Raw genomic sequence first — 20,896 nt, 5'->3', positions numbered from 1 at the left:
AGCTGTGAAACTGAACTGAACCACTGAACTGAACTGAACTGGAGCAACTGCTGCGCGGGTAAACCGAAGGCTTAAATGAGATGTGATCTGATGAAAAACGTAAGTTTATTTCACAACAGACAATCATAATGGAATTTAAGTAAGTGAATGATTCAGTTGGGTTGCAAAACTTTACTTTAAGACTTTTCTGATCATTTTAATTGACTGAAATTACTATTGCTGACTACATAATGTTGAGTCCTAAAATCTGCATTAAAATCTGCACTTCCCATCACCAGGCACGGATTAATAATTTAAAGGCCCCTGGACACAATGTCTTGAAGGCCCACTATAGCCGCACCCCATAGTTGAATTAAAAAAAATAAGATTAATATAATATTTGTTAAATAAAATTAATTTGTAATGTATTGCCCACATTTATGAACTTATTTATAAAGCATTTAAAGCACACTTTGAAAAAAAAATACTAATACAACTAGGGGAAATTAATGGATTTTAATATACTTGTTCAAGTTCACTGAAGCAGTACTAAAATTTATATTTAAGGGTATTTTTAATGTATAACTTCTACAAACTTATAATGCAAATGATTTGGATTACACCTGTCCAATCCAGTTCTAGGAATCTGAGTCCTCCATAATACACACACTTACTAATGATTCCCACTTGTCTAAAATCTAAGTGCGGACGGGCCCCTGGGCCTGTGCCCATAATGCCCATTGGCAGAGATGTATAAAGTACTAGAGACCCATACTTAAGTAAAAGTACAAGTACTCTATCAAAAATTGACTTGAGTAGAAGTAGAAGAGCTCTTTAAGCACCATACTTAAGTGGAAGTACTAAAGTATTCAACATTTTTAGTACTTAAGTATTGCAAGTAGTTTATTTCAAAATTTACTACTCAAGTACTGAAAGTAAAAGTACAAGTATTGTGTAATGTAGTTATTAAAGAAAGTCAAAGTCAAAAGACATCATATTGTTTTGTTTATTTTAAATATATTTTTTAGGGCACTTGATTAAGCAGAATGAAAAGAAACATGGCTTATGATACTGTTTTTCTTTGTAAATAGTTTCTATGGTACAACAACTCACAACGTCAGGCCCTTTTGCCAGAAAATCCTCTCACTGATGAGATTATTCAGCATGTTCACTCACATACATTCTCTCTCTCTCTCTCTCTCTCTCTCTCTCTCTCTCTCTCTCTCTCTCTCTCTCTCTCTCTCATACACACACACACACACACACGTACACTGCCCTGCACACACCTAAATGTACACTCTCACACATTCATACACTCACACACACACAGTTCTCTCGCTATCTCTCTCTCTCTCACACACACACACACACACATTTTTGTGAATTGTGGGGACATTACATAGGTTACGATTGTTTTTATACTCTACAAACTGTACTTTCAATCGCTCTAACCCCAAATCCAACCTCTAAATCCAACCCTTACAGGAAATTATGTGTAGTTTTACTTTCTGAAAATAAAATAAAAAACATTTAGTGTGATTGAATTTTATAAATAATGTCCACATAATTCACCATCTCCTCATAACATCTGTGTAATACGGATGTTGTTATACATATACATGGGCACACACACACACAAACACATATAAATACACTCTTTTACACTCTCATACACTCTCTCTTACACACACACAGGTACAATCACAGTTTCTCTCTTACACACATTATTCACTCTCACTCACACACACACACACACACACACACACAAACACACACTCACACTTTGGGAGTTTTGAAGTTTGATTGGTTAATATCACAATGAACAGGAGTTCTGTCTTCTGGAAGCGCTCGTGAAACTAAACTAAACAAGCAAACTAAATCCTGTTGCACTAATTCACTTGATTTGGATTTTTTTGTAAAAAAAAAAAACAACAACAACTACAGGAAAGTGTGTATATTACTGTGTTTAATAAAAATCTGAAATATTTTATGGCTTATTGCTATGATTTAGTTTACTTTTTTTTTTTTTTTAATTAAATTTGTCTTACACTTAATATTTTCTGTAGTATATTTATTAATTATGGTACTTTTACCATAAACCAACATCTTAACCATTTGGTAGAGGCTGATATTTTAGAAATTATGGGATGTGTTGAGAAAAAAATGCATTGATTGTGTTAAATTAGCGACATTAGGAGAAATGCAATCAAAAAAATTCTATTGCTGTTGTCTTGGTGTGACAGTTAAAGGGTTTTTTGTAATACAATTTTGTTCTTTAATACAGAAGTCAGATATATGAACCGTACCTTTGATTTGACCTGTTCAAAGAAAACACACTTTCTGAATGTATCAAACAAAACTCATGCACAGAAGACAGCATGAGCATTTACAGCTAATAAACTAATGTCTATATTATCCCGCCTGCTTTTTGAGCGCTGACAGGCGAGGTCTTATGATTGGTTTCTTTTCACCTGCTCAACAGAAAGGGCTTTAGAAATGAAGCGCTGTTCAGCCATGGCGGAAAGAATACGCGGTTACCACAGGTAATAGACACAGTGAAGAAAACTTGCACATCAGACACGCTCGTGTCTGGATGGATCCACAGCTTTAACAGCCAAGAAGAGAGGAAAAGTTACCTTACAAACAGGCCAGCTGGTCAAATGTCCAAAGTGAGAAAGAGAGAGGCAGAGGCGAAGTTTTACAACATTTCTCCATAATAGTGAAATATAGCGGCTTGTGTGCTGTGCCGCCTCACCGCGCCTCCGTCCTCCGCCATAGTATTGCGACATCGCGCATAGGAGATAAATGACGTCATTACGTAATAACCGGTTATGATCTATTACTGAACTGATATCGATCATTTTGACACCCCTATTAACGAGTAACGATGCAGCACATAAAAAATCTATCGGAGTAAAAGTATTAAACTCATGGAAAATATGTACTTCAGTAAAAGTGGAAGTAGGAGAAAAAAACAATACTCCAGTAAAGTACAGATACTGCCTTTTAGTACTTAAGTACTGTAGTGAAGTAATTCTACTTCGTTACTATACATCTCTGCCCATTGGTTAATCCGGCCCTGTCCATCACTACTGTATGTCTAACTTGAGAATGGGTAGATTAAAACTAAAATTAAAATTAAGATTAAAATTAAAACTAAAACTAACTGAATTTGAAAATAAAAAGTCAAAACTAAATAGAAACTAAAACTAATGAAAAATCCAAACTATTATAACCTTGATGCAAAGCAATGTGTGCTTGCGCTTTATTTGAAGAAAATCACATGAAAACAAGAGGCTCTGGTTGGTCAGCTAACATAATGTGCTGTGATTCGCGGATCGACTCCAGTAAAGTATGTAATAAGAAAGCCGCATGTGTGCGGGACCGGTGTTTATTTTTATCTGATGCTTGAATTAAGTTGTTTTTTGTAATATACAGTGACACTGTTGACAGAAGAATAATGCATAAGATTTAAAATTTGCGACCCATGTGAGCTTTGATTGATTTTTCTGCTGCAACATGAATTAGGCGAGCTTGCCTGTATTTTTTTAACCTAACTCAACACATTACACTTCTTTCACATATATAAGGAATAATCATGTGTAAGTAATATGAAAGTTTGTTATTTAAGATGTAGAACACATGAAACACAGCCACTGCATGCACTGCTGAAGATTGTGGGTGTTTACAGTGGTTTGACGGATAAATTTTAATTTATAGCTAAATTGTTAAAAGTGTCAAACAGCATTTGCTGTTGTTTACATCCTTGCTACAACATACCACTAATGCCAGACACTGTGCATGTCATAGATCAGTTTTAACAAATGCAAAAATTTTACAGGTTGTGGCTCACAAAACACAGCTTGTTCTATTATGGTTGGAGCTGTTCCTTCTTTGAGCAGTTTTTAGCCGAATCTAACACTGAACTGGTAAAGATTCTGGAAGCTCTCCTTTGTCAAATACTAGCTATATGTTTTTTTTTTATAGTTTTCTGGAACATAATTTAAATTAAATTGTGAACACTTCTCTCTTTGTGCTGTGTCCTTTGGAAGCCCAAATACAGAAACAGAACAAGCTCTGTGGAAAAAGCAGCTTTTGTAAGGTATTTTAGTTTCTCTGCTATAACATTAAAGCACCTCTGGCCATGGCTTTTTGCTGCATGGGGTGTTTGCTTGTAGTGAATGAATGTAGCTGGAAGCATTTTTGATCTCACTAGCCCGGATGTACTTTTTTGTAATCCCAAATCTTTGTTTGCTATAGGGTTTGCTAAGCTAACTCTGTAAAACCCAATGTCTCCCTTTGCATTGAACTTTAAGCATACATTCAGAGATGTTGTTTATGTTCACAAAGCTACATTACACATGATGTCAAGTTTAAAATATGATATCGTAGTGGACCATCCCTTTAATAACTCTATTAACTAAATTATTTCATCTTTGCCATTATGACAGCACATAAAATCTGGCTAGATATTTTTCAAGACACTAGTATTCAGCTTAAAGTAATATTTAAAAGCACAACTGGGATAATTAGGTAATCTAGGCAAATTAGGGTAATTAGGCAAATCAATTTATAAGATTGGCTTGTTTTGCAGACAATCAAAAATATATAGCTTAAAGGGACTAATAATTTTGACCTTAATTTGTTTATTTAAAAAATAAAAACTACTTTCATTCCTGCCAAAATAAAACAAATTAGACTTTTTCCAGAAGAAAAAAATATTATCGGACATACTGTGAAAATTTCCTTGCTCTGTTAAACAACATTTGCCAAATACTTAAAAAAGAAAAGAAACTCAAAGGGGGGCTAATAATTCTGACTTTGCCTGTATGTATGTATGTATGTATGTATGTATGTATGTATGTATGTATGTATATAACACACACACACACACTTGAAACCAGAAGTTTACATATATTGTATAAAAAGGCATATAACTATAAAAAAGTCAGATGATAATGTGACTAAACTAGGTAAGTTAGGATTATCAAATTTGTTTCTGTTATGCGTAAAAGCAGAGTAATGATATATATATATATATATATATATATATATATATATATATATATATATATATATATATATATATATATATATATATATATTTTTTTTTTTTTTTTTTTTTTAGAAATTGTTATAACTTTTCTTGAAAGTCAAGTTTACATACAATAAGATTATTATGCCTCTGAAAAAGCTCAGATGATGGTGTCAAAGTTTTGGAAGTTTCTGATTGTCTAACTGACAACATTTAAGTTAATTGGAGGCACAACTGTCGAATAGTATTAAAGGAAAACCTTAAACACACTGCTTCCTTGTGTGACAACATGGGAAAGTCAACACACAAGAATCAACAAAAAAGCCAGATTACAATTTGCTAAATTACATTGAGAAAAAGAATACTTTTTTGGAGTCATGTCCTGTGGTCTAATGGAACTAAGATTGAACTGTTTGGTCATAATGAAGTATGGGGTCGGCAGCATCATGTTGTGGGGCTGTTTTGCTGCATGAGGGACTGGTCCACTTCACAGCATAGATGGCATAATGAAGAAAGAACATATTGTAGAAATACTGAAGCAACATCTTAAGACATCAGCTAGGAAATTAAAACTTGGCCACAAATGGGTCATGACCCTAAGCAAACTGCCAAATTAGTTAAAATGTGCTTTAAGGACAACATGAATAATTTAGAGTGGATATCACAAAGCCCTGATCTTAATCCTATAAAAAAAATTGTGGGCAGAGTTGAAAAAGCTTGTGGGAGCACGCCTATAAATCTGACTCAGTTACACCAATTCTGTCTGGAGGAATGAGCCAAAATTCCTTCAAACTACTGTGAGTAGCTATACCCAAAACATTTGACCAAAGTTATACAGTTTAAAAGCAAAGCTAAAAAATACCAAGGAAATGTATGTAAACCTTTGACTGTCTAGAAACTGATAAAAACGTTTAGTTTTGATTTAGACGTTTAGTATGATTTACCATCAGACATTTTATTAATGGTTATTAAAATGGCTATCGTCTTTTTTTAGAGTGTATGTAAGCTTCTGGTTTCAACTATATATATATATATATATATATATATATATATATATAGTGAATTTTGTCACATGGCTGTACTTTTATAGTTTTTTTATTCACTTTAATTAATGTTTTATTTTTTTATTATTTTTACATTGTTTTTATCTAGCGTGACATACAAATGAAGACAACAAGAATAAAACTGTAGAAATAAAAAAAATATAATGATCACAAGGTAAAAAGAAGACATTTTTTCTATAATTAATTATACATTAGCAAATTTTAATAAAAGTCAACCTTATTTCTGATAAATGACCCTGTTAGTTACAGACGTCCAAAATTCTTTAAAACTGCAAACGATTTAATCACACTGATAGCTAAACAGTGACAAACACGTGTGCACTACATCACTTCTGCCTGGGACGTCTAGTGTTTCTATTAACATCCTCATCGTTTCACAGTTTCCCTCGATGTCCGGCCCTCTCTAATCAGGAGGGCCTCATGATCACTTGCAGTTTTGCAGTGGGACCGGTGAGCAGGCATAAATAAGGCTATGCTAATAGAGCTCGGCAAGGCATGTCATTTATTATCAAGGATTTGTTTACAGGAGGATAATTGATGGCGCCTGTGGGACAGTGGAGAGTCGGACATGAATCACGGGCCAGACGAGGCTCTTGATAAGCCGCTGAGAGTCGCTTGTAATTAAGCAGGGCACTAGAGACCAATTGTTTGTGGAATGATTTGGCCGGGGCTAATTGACACTAATTGTTTAATCTGATTTTCTTGCCTTCCACTGTGATTCTAAGTCAGGCTCTGTAGAGCAGTCATCCACAACACTGTATTAATGAGCTCTGGGAGGATATTAGTGTGTGTATGTGTGTGTGTGTGTGTGGTTGAGCTTCATGCATATGGAAGGGAATTAGTTCTTGGAGCATCTGACGGTTCTCAGGGGAGCTTGCATTTATGAAGGAGCATTGAGAGAAGAATATGGTAAGTACTCACAGTGTTTATATTCAGAAGGAATGAATCACTATGTCTTTAGGTCCTATTTGTACCTAATATTGAGTGTTTTCTTGATAGATCATCAATTGGTCAATGTCACTGAACAATGTCAATAAACTGACTGGAAACTCATATCACAGTTATTGTTGCTGCTGAAAATGATCAATTACTGTTGCATGTTTGGCTGTACTAATCATATTAACCCCAACCCGAATTAGAAAAAAAAAAAGAGTGCACTGTTCCATTGGGAAGGGCTTATCTATGCCCTAATCCCTTCGAAGGGTCTAAATGATCATGGCCTAAAGTGTTCAACTGTTGTATTTTTCTAAATCTAAAAGGGCCTTCTAAATTCCAATAGGGCCTTTAAGTGGCCATCCTGCCATGGATTTGGAACAATACATCAATATGGCGGCAGGATTTTTTTTCAGAAGGTGATTTTAGAACATACATAGAACAATTACTACTGTTTTGCTTCTTACACTTTCTTTGCATACCTGAAACTTGCCTATAGCACTTATTCATTGTTGCTTTTATAGTTGTGTAAATTGCTTCCCTGTTCTCATTTGTAAGTCGCTTTGGATAAAAGCGTCTGCTAAATGACTAAATGTAAATGTAAATCAGTGATTGTTCTTATCATTTCTGGGGAAGTGGGTGGAATTTTAAAGCTAATATGTTATTTTATGATGCTCATGCATGTAAGTTTGGTCACACTTTATTTTGATGGACCGTTTGTTGAATTTAAGTTACATTGCATCTACATGCCAACTAATTCTCATTAGACTAGAAGTAGACTGCTATGTTGGGGTTAGGTAGTGTAAATTGACATGTACTTGCAAAGTTTCTTATAGTCAGTTAAATGTCTGTTGATGGAGGAATATCAACAGATATTAAGCAGAGAGTCTACTAATACTCAAATGGACCATTAAAATAATGTGTTACCGTAAGTAACACATTAGGTAGTGAAGTTTTACCATCCATTAAATTCAGTTTGGAAAAATATTTCACCCTTACATTTTGGTTCCTTACGATTGGCATCTTCTACACAATTCGTCTTTGGTTTAGACAGCATAAATTGGCAAAACAACATTTTTAATTGTAGATGTTGTAACTAGATTGTACATGTGTAATCTATTTACATCAGCCTTACACTAGTAAGGCTTATGAGCAAAGGGCAAACTTATGATGTAAGTGAAACCCTCTGATAAAATGCATTTTCATTAATCCAATCTTAAGTATATTACAGTAAGTAAAGTGGAGTAAAAGGGGTCTAACATGTTTTGTGTTTGTTCATCTGCATTCCACTTCGATTTTTTTTTTTTTTTTGGTGTAATGTAAAAGTTCATGTTGCCACATGTAGCCACAAAACCACTTTATTGTCCACCAACTGACTAAACTAGCAAAAACGTCACCATCTAAAATCATAAGTTGATTTGAAGGTGAAAAAATTATAAATGTCTCTAGGCCCTATCATACTGCCTGCGCAATAAGGCACAAGACATGTTTGCCCTAATGTGTTGCTATTTTGAAACCAAAACAACCTTAATTTTCCCATTTTCCACAATGTTGTTTAAATAGAAAATCAATTTCAGCCACTTTGTGGACTTTTTTTTTAGTTTATTCACGACAATTTGCTTTTGTATAATGCTATTATTATTAGTAGTATTATTTATTATATTTATATTTGTTTTAATAAAAGCAAGCTTAGATTTGTCCACTTCTCAGGTTTTGGACCATATAGGGTATCGCGTGTGTGTTTGGATATAACTTTTGACCATGCTTCATTGTTATTTTTTTCATTTATTCGATTGCCATGGCACAATGCAACTGACTCTTAAAGGGAATAACAGATGAGACTCTGATTGTTTTATTCTCAAAACACACCCATGACTCCATAAAAGAATAAACACAACCCTGTTGGACCATGTGCCGCAGCGCAGAGCAAATTTTTCTGTCCTTAAAATAACAAAAGTGGATTCGGACACACACCCAATACACCATGCACTTTAGACTTTGCACCTAGATCGTTAAAATAGAGCCCTTGTGTCCTTTTCTATCGTCTCCTTTCATGTATACAAGCTATACCCTGCAGACACTTAATCTCATAAAACACGAATATTAGCTTAGATTTAGGTCACCATTTTGCACAATATTATTTTAACCTCCAATAATGACGTGAAATGATTTTGTTGATTTTAGGTTGTGTTGGAAAGTGACCACAGTCCAACTTCGAGCCAGCATCTTAAACCAATGTCATATTGACGTCCTGATACTAATTTGTGAGGTATGGCAACCAAAATCCAACATCTGATAAACTTCATATTGGTAACATCCACAAACCATCAAGCTGTAACACCATTAGACGTTGATATTTTGTTGTTTTTAGGTTGTATTGGAAAGTAACCAAAATGCAACATCTGTCTGACATTGGACATCGACGTCAGCCTGACTTTGGTTTCTGACATCAACCCAATTTTTCATTTCCAATCAAAATGCAATGATCCACAGCATCGGGGTACAACATCAATCTGACGTCACGTTGACGTCCTGTGTCTTCTGGGTAAAAACAGTTATTTTGTGGCTTTATGAACACCTGAATAATAAATAACATGCAACCTTACTACACTTTTTTAGGCTCACTTTACAAGTCACATAGAATTCAACAGTTTAGTTTTATAATTTTAAGCTGAGACTCTAGTCTGGTGGGAGCTCTTGTCTTCTAGCATAGCTTAGCATAGAACATTAAATCATATTAAACTATTAGCATCTTGCTCAAAATTCTAATTAAAAATTAAAAAAAAAAAAAAAAGCCAAACTTGATTCATTCCCAAAATGCTATCATATCAGTGTACAATCATTTTTCATTCATTATCTTAAAAAGAAATGACCAGTGTTGGGCAGTAGCATCGCTACAAGTAGTGATGCTACTACCTTAACCACATTTTTCAGTAGCGCTACGGTAGCGTTGCTACTTTCTTAATCAAATAGCTTTTCGGTAGTGAAGCTATTTTATTGGACAAGTAGCACAGTAACTGTTTTATGGTGTTCGTCAACACTGTTTTTGGTGCGTTACTGCCACCTCGGGTGAAACTTGCTTGATGGAAAGATATATACACACACACACTACATTTTTTCAAGTAGTTTGCCCAACACTGTAAATGACAAACTATAATAAACTGAATAAGTTAATTTAAAATTAAGCAAAATGATTAAATGTAACATAAAACATTGATTCTATAACCGACTGTTGTTTAACTTGTAGTTAAAGTTTTCAAACTACTAAAAGAGTTGACATTTACCACTATTTACGCTTTAGTTTAAGGTGTGAATCATAAAACAAGAAACCACGTTATGTTTAAAACTGATTTATACAAATTTTCATGCTTATATTGTTCTTAAAGAGTGAATGATAAATTGGCTAAAATTAAACAATTACAGAGCTGATATGAGTGTATCTTAACAATTTATACAAATTTTTGAGTGAGAATAAAAAACATGTATCAATGCCTTCCAGAGATTCCTGCCAGAGGAAGCACTTACTCTTTCTATAAGTGCTTTAAAGATTGTTATGCCTTTCTATAACCAGTGTAACAGAGTTTATGAGAATAAAGGGACAGACACAAAAATAATTTTCTCATCACCGAAACTACAAATAATACATACATTTTGTACAGATGTTTTTAAACACACAATAATGCACAACTCCTGTTTTCTAAAATCTAGTGCCTTATTCCCACTACTGGACACTAGATTGATCTTGTTAGTTAACTCTCTGTTCCAGGTGTGCAGTTCCGAGCTGTAAACAAAGGTTCAGCCTTCGCACCTTCAGCTAGGTTATCACACGGTGCAAGCAGCAGGGCTTCTTCAGTCGATCTGATTTGCCAGTGCACTTCAAACCCCTCAGAGAACAGCTCAACCCCACTCTGTTCCAGCTGACTGACACATAATGGCTTTTAATAGCCATATTACTTAAAATTACTGGGTCAACAGTAGCAAATGTGTTTCATGGCTCATTAGCCAAAAATGTTAGACAAACAGAGCCTCTATATTTAACATTAGTGAAGATGCAAGAGAAATGTTTTCATGCTGTTGATATGGAGTCTCGCTGAGTCTGATACTGGGGCTTTTTAGAGTAATAAGAAGTTCTTTGTGAATTTGGGTTCATTTCCTTTGAGTGTGTGTGTGTGTGTGTGTGCGTGTGTCAGTGATTTTTAAAATGTTATGACTGTATATTAATTTAGACTGCCAGGATCTTACCATTTCATAAATTATGTAAAAGCGTTTGGAAAGTCATAGTGTACTGTAAAGAAAAATAATATCAATAATAAAATAAGAAAACATACTGGTAATTTTTGTCTGTTCATTTAAAAACAATTTATGCTAATCATTTATTCCAAAATCACAATGACTTGAGGGAAATGTTCAAAATAAAGGTAAAATATCTTTAAGAAAATCAAAATAGGGATGTTTTTCATAATAATATGTGTGACAAAACAAAAACAACTAGATGACTAAAATACACATATTTTGTTTTGTGTTCAGCTTAATAATTAATGAATGATACTGAATATTTCCAATGTGTACTGATTTCATTTTTCTTGTATTTATATCTTTATTTTATTTAACATATATTAAGCATAATTTGAATATAGTTTTCAGAATGACGTAACACTGAATGTTTTTGTTTTGATGATGATAAATCTGTGTTTTATAGTGTCATACTACAAAATAAAATAGTTTGAAATTTAATATACAGTGTCTGCTGGCATTTTGCTATGCTGAACAAAAATGATGAACATACGTTTCTGCCATAAGTAAAAACACAATTCAACGAAACAAGTATAAATCAATATACATACAAATGCTTCATAATAACAGTAGAGTGAGCCCTATTTGAGTTCTGGTTTCTGAGTAATTCACTTCTAAAATTATATTTTTTATATATCATAGCTGCAGTACACCTTTCTGGTCATCAAAATATGATCTTGCCTGATCTGAGTTGTTTTATTAATGGTTGTTTTTTATATGTTCTTCGGTGTAGCTAAACTAAAAAAACTGCAAATTCTGTGCTCATTCACATGGGGCGTTACTGTCAGTGTCAACGCTTCCCATTCACTGTGAATGGGTGACGTCAAGCATTGCCAAACTGAATTGTGGGTCCTTCAGCAGCATTGGTTACTGCAGAAGTTTCGAATTTTTTAACTATTCAAACGCCAACAGAAGCGGAAGCCAATTGACCCTTTTTACAAGCCTGTTATGACACGTTTAATAGTCATCAGCATCTTAAATTCTTGAATTACATTTGTGAATAGAAATGTATTTTTTTTATATACTTTTTTTCTGATTCAAAAAATAACCAAATAAACTCCTATTTTTCATCTTGTGCACACAGACCTGTTTGGAGAACGTTCGAGGTTACAGAAGTAAAGTGCTATACAGTGGATTTGATCTTGGGAAAATCCACGTATGGGAGGATTCGGTTCAGAAGCCGCTTGTCTGAAAGAGTATTGAACGGGCCAATGAATGCAATGAATTGGCAGCGTAAGCTTGCACAGGTGTGCTTCATTACCAATTATGCAAACCAATGCAAACCAGGATGGCAAACGCCATCCTTTTAAGTTGAAGAGACTTTCAAACAGCTAAGGGACAGTCATTATGGCGACGGAGTATAGCCCTTCTGAGTATAGAAGGGTTACTTCTGTAACCTCGAACGTTCCCCTTCGGTTGGGGAACTTTAGTGCTATACAGTGGATTTGATCTTGGAAAAATCCACGTATGGGAGAACTATGGAAAACGCCATAATGACTGCACCTTACCAACGCCCCTGATGAGGGGATAGTCAAGCAAGCGTGATGCACCCCCATCATGGGAGGCGCGGTCCCATGATGGGGGTGAGGGAAGACATGGGTCCACCCGAGGGGGGGACTTAACCGTGGCAGAATAAACATATGGGATCACCTAGTGGGGATCACGCATAGCAGGCACCTATACCCAAAACGCGGGCTGACCAGTGGGCAGACCTACAACGTAGTGGGCCAGCAGGTGACTTCTCCGCTGAGTCAGTACTGGGGGCCACGGAGGAATCTGCAGGGCTCACCTGACGGGGAACTTTACTGACAGATAAAAAGGTGCACGTACCTCCGTGTTAGGGAGAATGGCGCAGCAAGCGTGTTTCAACACCCTACCGAGTTGTTTCCTCAATCACCAAGGGTTACCTAATACCCTTGAGGAAACCGGCTCCACTCGCAGATTGTAAAACCTTGCAAAAGTGTTGGGTGTCGCCCAGCCCGCAGCTCTACAAATGTCTGTTAGAGATGCGCCACATGCACGCGCCCAAGAGGATGCAACATTCCGAGTGGAGTGTGCACGCACTCCCTTTCACTTCCCTGCTGCCGACCGCCATAACAGACAAAGAGCTGCTCAGATGATCTAAAGTTCTGAGTATGGTCCACATAAATGCGCAGGGCGCGAACTGGACAAAGTAAGGAAAGGGCTGGGTCTGCCTCCTCCGGGGGCAGCGCTTGCAGGTTCACTACCAGATCTCTAAAGGGGGTGGTAGGAACCTTGGTCACATAACCCGGGCGTGGTCTCAGGATATCCTGAGAATAGTCCGGCCCGAATTCCAGGCACAAGTCACTGACCGAAAACGCCTCCAGGTCCCCGACCCTCTTGATGGAGGCCAACGCGACCAGCAGAGCTGTCTTCAGGGACAGAAATCTTAGAGATACTGAATCGAGTGGCTCAAAGGGATCTCTGCGTAAACTCGTGAGAATGAGGGCGAGATCCCAAGAGGGCATGAGAGGGGGGCGGGATGGATTAATTCGCCTAGCACCCCTGAGGAACCGGATGATGAGGTTGTGCTTTCCCACGGTGCCACCAGCTACCGCGTTATGATAAGAGATGGCAGCCACGTAAACCTTGAGAGTGGAGGGCGACAGCCTGCTGTCCAGCTTCTCTTGGAGGAAAGAGAGCACAATACTGATCTGGCAATTTCAGGGGTCTTCTCTGCGAAAGATGCACCATTCAGTGAATAGACTCCACTTCAGGGCGTAGGTGCGCCTCGTGGAGGGGGCTCTAGCCTGAGTAATGGTATTAACCACTGCACTCGGTAGGTTACCTAAGTCTTCCTCGCGTCTAAGGACCACACGTGGAGGTTCCAAAGATCGGGGCGAGGGGCCAGATGGTGCCCTGTCCCTGAGAAAGTAGGTCCTCTCTCAAAGGGATCTGCCAGGGGAGGGCCATTGCGAGGAGGGAGAGCTCTGATATCCAGGTCCGGTTGGGCCAGAAGGGCGCAACTAGTAGAACCTGTTCCTCGTCCTCCCTGACCTTGCACAGAAACTGCACGAGCAGGCTCACTGGGGGAAACGCATTATTGTGCATGCCCCGAGGCCAGCTGTGGCCAGTGCATCCGTGCCGAGAGAGCCCTCGGTCAGGGAAAAAAACAACTGGCAATGAGCGTTCTCGGGGGAAGCAAACAGATCGATCTGGGCCTCCCCGAATCGCGCCCATATCAGCTGGACAGACTCAGGGTGGAGTCTCTATTCTCCAGGGCGTATCAGCTGCCGTGAGAGAGCATCGGCTGCATGGTTGAGCATGCCTGGAAAGTGAATGGCGCGCAGCGATTACAGCCGCGGGTGACTCCAGAGGAGCAGATGGCGGGCGAGCTGAGACATGCGGTGAGAGCGCATACCCCCTGTGCGGTTGATATACGCCACCGCCGTACTGTCCATCCTGACCAGCACGTGTTGCCGCTCCAGCACCGGTAAAAAGCGGTGGAGAGCGAGGAACACTGCCAACAGCTTTAGGGGATTGATATGCCAATGCAACTGGGCACCCTTTCACAGGCCCGCAGCTGCATGCCCGCGACACACGGCCCCCCAACCCGTGTTGGAAGCATCTGTTAAACAACAACATGGCTTGACGCCTGTCCTAGAGGCACACCGGCCTGTAGGAACGAGGGGTCGTTCCAAGGGCTGAGGGCGCGGCAACACAGCACAGTAACAGAGACTCGGTGTGTGCCGACGTGCCATGCGCGTCTTGGGACTCGAGCGTGAAGCCAGTGCTGGAGTGGTCTCATATGGAACAATCCGAGTGGCGTGACGGCGGCTGCAGATGCCATATGCCCCAGGACCCTCTGAAAGAACTTCAGCGGGACCACTAGTTTGCTGTCGAGCTCTCTCAGACAGAACAGCAACAGGCGAGCACGTTCCTCAGAGAGGTACGCTACCATGGTGACCGAGTCCAGCTTCATCCCAAGAAGAGAGATCCAGCTGTGGGGCAGCGCGGAGTGGGTGTGCTGATTTGGGAAGCGCGAGGGTCCCGCGGAATAGCTGGAGGAGAGCGAGTCGCTCTGGCTCCGCACCCTGACTCCGGAGAGGGGGCTAGAGGGCTGAGGGAAAGGAGACAGTCCCCCCAGCCACTGGCGAAGCACGTAGAACCTGGGGGCCGGAAGGCAGCGCGTTCAGAGGCGTGTGCGGGGGCGGTGCAGTTCTCGTAGGCGGGCGCCTTCGGCGAGGATCAGGTATGAATGGCACGGCGGGCGAAGCGGGCTTACGGGCCGCCGATAAGACATCACTTATCAGACTGCTCTCTCACCGCCTCGAATTCGTGGGTGAATTCACAGACGGTGTCGCCGAACATGCCAGCTTGGGATATGGGGAAGTCAAGAAAGCGGACTTTGTCGACTTCGCGCATATCAGCCAGGGGTGGCGCTCCTGGATCACTAGTGTGGACATCGTCCTTCCCAACGCACACTCAGCAGACTTAGTAGTCCGAAGAGCTTAGTTGGCGGCGGTGTGAAGCTCATAAGCCTGGGTTGGACCCACCCTCGTGCAGCTCGCCCAGCGCCTGCGCTTGGTATCGCTGGTGGGTGGCTATCGCTCGCAAGGCGGAAGCAGCCTGGTCCGCAGCCTTGTAAGCTCTAGCTCCGAGGGAGGCAGATAACTTACAGGCTTTGGATGGGAGACGAGGCGGACCCCGCCAAGAAGAGGCGCCGCGCGAATTGACCGCCATCGCGCACTCAACCTGAGGAATCACCACATACCCCCTGGCTGTTCCACCGTCAAGAGTGGTGAGGGTGGAGGGGCACGCAGCACGAGCAGAAAAAAGACCGCGTAAGCCTAGTGTGCACCTCCAGGAAGAAGGGGACGCCCCTATAGTCGGTCCGGCTGCGGAGCTGGGGGATAAACTATCTCAAACCCACGGCCGAAGCAGCCCGGGAAAGCACGGCTAACATGTCCGTTTCAGGATCCGTTTTGACAGCGCTCACCTGCCCGGAGGGGGCGACCCGCGTCTGAATCATCATCGGACAATGAAAGCCCACCCTCCGATGCCGCGGTGGATTTCTGGTCTCCGGTGTCATCGAGCGTAAGGGCTACCATCTGTTAGACGGATCGCTTCCCTCGCCCGAAGCTTGGATGGAGCGCTTGGAAGAGCGGGAGGTCCGCGGGCCCGTGGGCAACGGATTATCTCTCTCTGAAACCCTCAGATCTGCCTGAGTGCCCGCTGCAGTGCAGGGGACAACTGGGGTGGTTCGCCCTTTTGCAAAGGCTAGCCGCGATCTTTACTGCGCAACAGTCATGGCATCGCAATGACGACATGAACTGCCTGCGAGCAGCGCATTAACATGCTGGACCCCCCAGGCATGCAATGCAGTGCCCGTGCCCATCATCCGAGGACAGAAAACCACCGCATCCAGAAATTCACAGTCGGAGCGCAGTCCTGAAAAGGACGTGCTGCACGACTGTGTTGCTCTTTCTGTGAAGTTTGCAACTTTATACGCACCGCTCTGGAGGACCGGACCCAAAGAACGCCAGGCAAGGGAGAAACCCAGCTCGACCGTCTGCCGCTGCGTGTACATACTCTGGACCGGGAGAATGCTCTTGTTCACTCGGAATCGCTGGATCACAGCAGGAGGAACCCTCATCGACTCGATCAGAAAGTCTCTGAAGCGAAAAGGATGGCATTTGCTCGCTCCAGGTGTGCTTATATGCTGGGATAATTGGCAATGAAGCACACCTGTGCAAGCTTCCGCTGCCAATTCATTGCATTCATCAGCCCGTTCAATACTCTTTCAGACAAGCGGCTTCTGAACCGAATCCTCCCATACGTGGATTTTCCCAAGATCAAATCCACTGTATAGCACTGTATAGTTCCCCAACCGAAGAGGAACACTGGAATACATCACATCTGGTCGGCTGGTCGCATACGATAGTCGCAGGAGTTCAAATATTTCAACGTTTCCGTAGTTCAATTTGGATGCGAATTTTCCACATACGGAGATGATCGGAACTCCACGCAGCTCTCGGACTACTCTCTATTGGAAATGATTGACTTTCCATCTGTCGCTTGTTGTTTGTCGTGTGCAGTGGAAAGAAGGCTTTAAACTGTCAAAATACGGCCCGCTGTGGCTGTTGGATTGAATTTTCATTTCTACCGTGCACAATGGGAGAGAAGCTGTTCTCACAGTGTCCGAAATAAAGGAGTGCAAAAGCAAAAGCCTTTACTCTCCATACGTTCACCATGGTTGAATGAATACTAGAAACTATATAATTATATTTTTATTACGCATTTATGAATAGAATTTTTTTTTTAAATATAGACTTCCTGGTTAAAACAACAATAAACACTAGTATTTCTCATATCACGTGCACGGACCTCCTTGGACAACACTGGAATACATCACATCCGGTCAAAAACGGTCTAGTCGCATGAGTATAAAAACTTTAACATATCCGCAGCTCAAATCGGAACTCCACACAGCTCCCGGACTAGTCTCCATTGGAAATTAACGACTTTCAGTCTGTCACTTGTTGTTTGTATATGCAGTGTAAAGATGGCTTTACACATTTTTTTTTCCTTTTTCTGAAAGTCTTAATAACATTATTGTGGAGTTTTTCTTGAATTATTTGAGTAAATAAATTAATAATAATAAAATGAAAATAAATTGTTGTTAAAAGTTTTCCCAACTATGATGACTTCTGCTACTTAGAAACCCAGAAATGTGAAAAGAGTCTATCGCAGTGGTCACCAAACTTATGGAGGGCCGGTGCCCAGCAGATTTTAGCCCCAACCCTAATCAAACACACCTGAACAAGCTAATCAAGGTCTTATTAGGTATAATTGAAACATCCAGGCAGGTGTGTTAAGGCAAGTTGAAGCTAAACCCTGCAGGGATCACTGCAGGGATTGGTGATCCCTGGTCTATCAGAATGCATTATGCACATTCCCCAGCTCAGACAGTAGCCGATTATGGACTTGTTTAATTGATGCTGCTATGACAATCGCATCTGCCCCAACTTTAGACACACCCTCCGTCAAGCATTGACGCTGAAGCCTCGTGTGAATCGGGTGTTACTCAACCTTCATTTTTCGCAAACCTGTATGAGTATCTTTTTGTTCTATTTAACACAAAAACATGTTACTTTTGAAAAATGCACAAAACCTGTAACAGTTGACTTCCACAATATTTGTTTTTCCTACAATGGAAGTCGTTTACAGCTTTTTAACATATTTCGAAATATCTTCAGAAAACAAAAACATCTAAGAGAAAAACAGACAATCTAACAGAAAAACAGAAAATCTAACAGAAAAAGGAAACTTATAATGATATGAAATCACTTGAGGGTGAGTAAATGGTGAGTACATTTTCATTTTTGATTAAAACTATCCCTTTAATAGATCTGCCTGTAAAAAAAAAAAAAAGTTACCAGACAAAGTCATCCTGCTTTATCTGATTACATTTGGCACATTTATAAAATGACTTAAAGATGGGACAAGCCGAACCAATGAACATTAGATGCAGCCAAATCACATTTAACACTCATCAGCCTTGTAGCTTTTTTAATTAACACAAACCGTGATGAGATATTAATGATGATTAGAATGGAAGATGTAGGGTGTTATTGAGATCACTGGCGAGTGAAGGGAGGAATTTCACCGCACTTCTGCCAGAACCACAACTCGGTAATAGTTGCTGCATATACAGTGGTTTTGGAAGCATCATGGTTTTAGCCTTGCGTTTATTCTATATTTTCTCAATTGATACTGTAGTGTACTTCACAAACATCCATCTGATCTTCCAGATTTTAAAATGTTCAGAGCATTTTGCGGTGCAGCTTGTTTGTAGGTTGAAGATAATTTGCATTTCAATTAACATTTATCTTGTCAATGTCTTCTCAATGAAGTATTTGTGATTTATCAGGGATGGCTGCCTTTACTTTGTGCTAATAATTGGATGCTATTGAAAGGATGAGTTTCATTGATTTTGTCAATGACTGCGGACATTACTGGCGCAAACCCTAGATTGTCAGCAGGGTCTGTGTTGAGCCGCGATCAATGGCGGTGAATCTTCCCCCCTGCTTTTTTATTTACTTCAGCCCGCATTGATTGAAACATGCAATAGTTCATGGAGGTATTGTCACCACACTGCAAAGTTTCACATTCGGAGCCTCCAAAAGCTCAATTTACATTTATCAGATTTTTATAAAGATAAATGATGAATATATTTTGTAAATGTCAAGTACTTGCTGTTTGTTTGAAAGGTCACACTTCACATTAAGGTTTCATTAGCTAATGCTAGTTAATGTATTTATTACACAAGACGGAACAATAATTGTGCACCATTTACTAATAATCATAGTTCAACTTTATTAGGTATTTATTTAATACTTTACATAATTAAACCAACATTAATTAACATCATTATGTTAATACACAGTAAGTTAATAAAAACTAACAACTTTATTTTCATTAACATTAACAAATTATTAATACATTTATTAGTTTGTATTAATGCATTGTTCATTATTAGTTGGTGTTAGTAAATACATAAACTAACATAATCAAACCTTATAAAATCAGAAACAAACTAGATTCGTAAATATATAAAATATATTTTTTAAATGTTACTTTAAAATGTTTTTTTTCCTTTTTTTTTACAATAAGTATATTTCCAGTTGAAGTCAGAATTATTAGCCCCCCTGTTTATTTTTTCCCTAATTTCTGTTTAATGGTGCAAAGATGTTTTCAACACATTTATAAACATAATAGTTTTAATAACTCACTTCTAATGATTTATTTTATCTTTGCCATGATGACAGTAAATAAAAACTAATAATTCTGACTTTATCTGTATATTAGCTAATGGTAGTTAATGTATTTAACTAACAATAAACAATACATTTTTTATAGTATTTGTTCATATTTTAATGTTAGTTAATGAAAATGAAGCTGTTCATTGTTAGTTCTAGTCAACTGACAGGGTATTATACGGTGGCCAAGAAAGCGTAACGTGCTGCACTTTAAGAAAATACATGCAATCACAAAAAAATGCAATTTCTGAAAAATCTTCATGCGTTTGACAGCACACGTGCTGGAAATCCTCACAATGCAAACACAAAATAAAATAAAAAAAATGTGCAGCCTTTTATTGTTTGTGTTGTGTTAAAATGCAGCACAATTTTTTAAAAATGTGTTTGCTTTGTGAGGATTTGCAACACATGTGCTGTCCAACTGATGAAGATCTTTTCTCAGTTGGTTGGTGATTTTTGTAATTGCACGTGTTTTCTTAAATTGCAGCATGTTAAACTCTTATTAGGCGACGCAGTGGCGCAGTAGGCAGTGCTGTCGCCTGATACCAAAAAGGTCTCTGATTGGAGCCTAGGCCGGGTCAGTTGGCGTTTATGTGTGTAGTTTGCATGTTCTCCCTGCGTTCACGTGGGTTTCCTCCGGGTACTTCGGTTTCCCGCACAGTCCAAAGACATGTGGTACAGGTGAATTGGGAAGGCTAAATTGTCAGTAGTGTATGAGTGTGAATGAGTGTGTATGAATGTTTCCCAGAGATGAATTGCAGCTGGAAGGGCATCCGCTGCGTAAAACAAATGCTGGATAAGTTGGTGGT

The 20,896-nt window shown here is 39.4% G+C and overlaps 1 long non-coding RNA gene across 1 annotated transcript; it reads left to right on the top strand.

Moving 5' to 3' along the window:
• The first annotated feature begins 6,817 nt into the window (after positions 1-6,817).
• On the top strand, positions 6,818-11,345 carry LOC141378078 (uncharacterized). The gene is made up of 4 exons (XR_015511272.1): positions 6,818-6,987; positions 9,196-9,280; positions 9,383-9,556; positions 10,778-11,345. It is a non-coding gene; the product is annotated as an uncharacterized LOC141378078 (long non-coding RNA).
• Positions 11,346-20,896: the final 9,551 nt, after the last annotated feature.

The sequence above is a fragment of the Danio rerio genome, chromosome 16 (genome assembly GCF_052040795.2).
Source record: "Danio rerio strain M-AB ecotype USA chromosome 16, GRCz13ab, whole genome shotgun sequence".
NCBI lineage: Eukaryota > Metazoa > Chordata > Actinopteri > Cypriniformes > Danionidae > Danio > Danio rerio.
This window is presented reverse-complemented; position numbering and strand designations above follow the sequence as displayed.